The sequence below is a fragment of the Penaeus monodon genome, chromosome 34 (assembly GCF_015228065.2).
Source record: "Penaeus monodon isolate SGIC_2016 chromosome 34, NSTDA_Pmon_1, whole genome shotgun sequence".
NCBI classification, from domain to species: Eukaryota; Metazoa; Arthropoda; class Malacostraca; order Decapoda; family Penaeidae; genus Penaeus; species Penaeus monodon.
This window is the reverse complement of record NC_051419.1, coordinates 15,128,824-15,130,535: the sequence shown is the minus strand read 5'-3', so window position 1 is coordinate 15,130,535 and position 1,712 is coordinate 15,128,824. Positions and strand designations below refer to the sequence as shown.

At 48.4% G+C, this 1,712-nt stretch overlaps 1 pseudogene; it reads right to left on the bottom strand.

The window, feature by feature from the left end:
- LOC119594833 overlaps positions 1–1,481 on the bottom strand; it is a 2,049-nt pseudogene extending 568 nt beyond the window's left edge.
- Between the last annotated feature and the right edge of the window lie 231 nt (positions 1,482–1,712).

Here is a 1,712-nt window from a genome sequence, read left to right as displayed (position 1 = left end):
TTCTACTATGAATCTATAACAAGGTACTAGTCCGATACATGAAAGAACCAGTATGTCACTAATAAAAAAAAGTCACAGTGGCAACAACAAGAATGATAATATACTAACAATCAGGAAAGATTCGGGATTCTGAAGCTGCGTCGCCCAGAAGGGGCTTCCTCGCTCGATGGCCGTCCCGTCTGCCCATTTCCAGCTGCCCTCCTCTGCCGCGTCACTTCCGCCGAGCCAGTAGTCGTGGTGGTCAAGGCCTGGGGGTCAGTCGGAAGCACGGGTAATTGTTGCCATATGTGGATAGGTATATAATGAAAGAAAAGGTCTCGCTTGAAAAAGTCGAAGACAAAATGACGAGTGTTGGTGTTTTGGGGGGAGGTACCTGTGTGTGGCATGGAAACTCGTACCTTCAGTGCGAAGAATATGAAGCAGTTGCTGGAAGAAGTTGGCATCGGCGACCTTGAGCATCTCGGCTCCCATCTCGCGGCAGAAGTAGCTCATGGTCCCCCAGTCGCCGCTGAAGAAGGGCTCCACAACACGCAAACGCCGAGCACGTCGGGAATTTGCGAAGGGCAGCCCTCCTGGGGACTGATCGGGATGAGGCCGTCGAGGTCGGTGCCAAACCAGGATTTTGCCCGGAGTGCCTCTGCCTCCTGCGCGTCCGCTGCCCAGACGGTGATGGTGTCGATGTAGAGTGTGCTGTAGTTAGGCAGGTTGAGGATGGCCGAGGCGGAGATCTCCGTGGCGAGGTTGTTTTGCAGAGAGAGCGTGAGCGGGGTGGTCGGGGCGTCCAGGAGGTACTTGGGAACGTTTCCCGATGTTGTTGTTACTGAAGGGAAAAGGCCTTTGCTTTGGTCACGAAGGAGATATCAAAGGGGTGGTTTGCCACAAATTGTGACTGCCCAGAGGCTCTCCAGGTTGACCAGGCCCTCGAACACGTCATCGGGGAAATTGAACAATGTTGTTGTGGTAAAGATCCAAAGTGTCGAGGCCAGCGAGGGGCTTGAAGGCCCCCGGGCCCCCACGCTCGTGATGTTGTTATTATTGGCATGAGTTGCTTCACGGAACCAAGACCCACGAAATCGTCAGCATGGATCTCAGTAATAAAATTATTGCTTAAAATGACGTGAGTGACGAAGGAGAAACCCTCTATCCAACACTGGCGAGGAACTTCATGCAGATTGTGTTTATCACAGTCCCAAAGGATATCCTCGCCAATAGCCATAAAGTCGCACGGACAGACCACGGAGCCCATTACCTCCTGCTGGGAGTCCATAAGGAAGTCTTGGCCAAAGGCATGGCGGGCCAAAGCTCCTGTGATATTTATCTGGGTATAGAACAATATGCCTTAAAAGAGAAAGTGTTATCTATTAAATAGATCAGAAAAAAATTACTAGATCTTTCTTTTCGTCTCTTAACTTCTAACTTTAGTAATACATGTTTTAATATCACACTGTTAACAGCAAATTAAAATCATTGCCGCGGAACATTGTCTTCCAAAAATCCACCGCAAAAAAAAAGGGGAAATATTTTACGAGTAAAACGGGAAACGCATATTAGACTGATGATGTAAGCCAAGTTAATTGTGCGTGAAGGTGCAATTCTCTTAAGTAGCCGAAACCAGGTTCACAAAAATTATTCTTTTCCTTTTTACTGTGGTTTCCTGTTGGTTGTGAAAAGCAAAACAGCTGTAACGTTCGTTATCTTTCCTTCCCGATCAC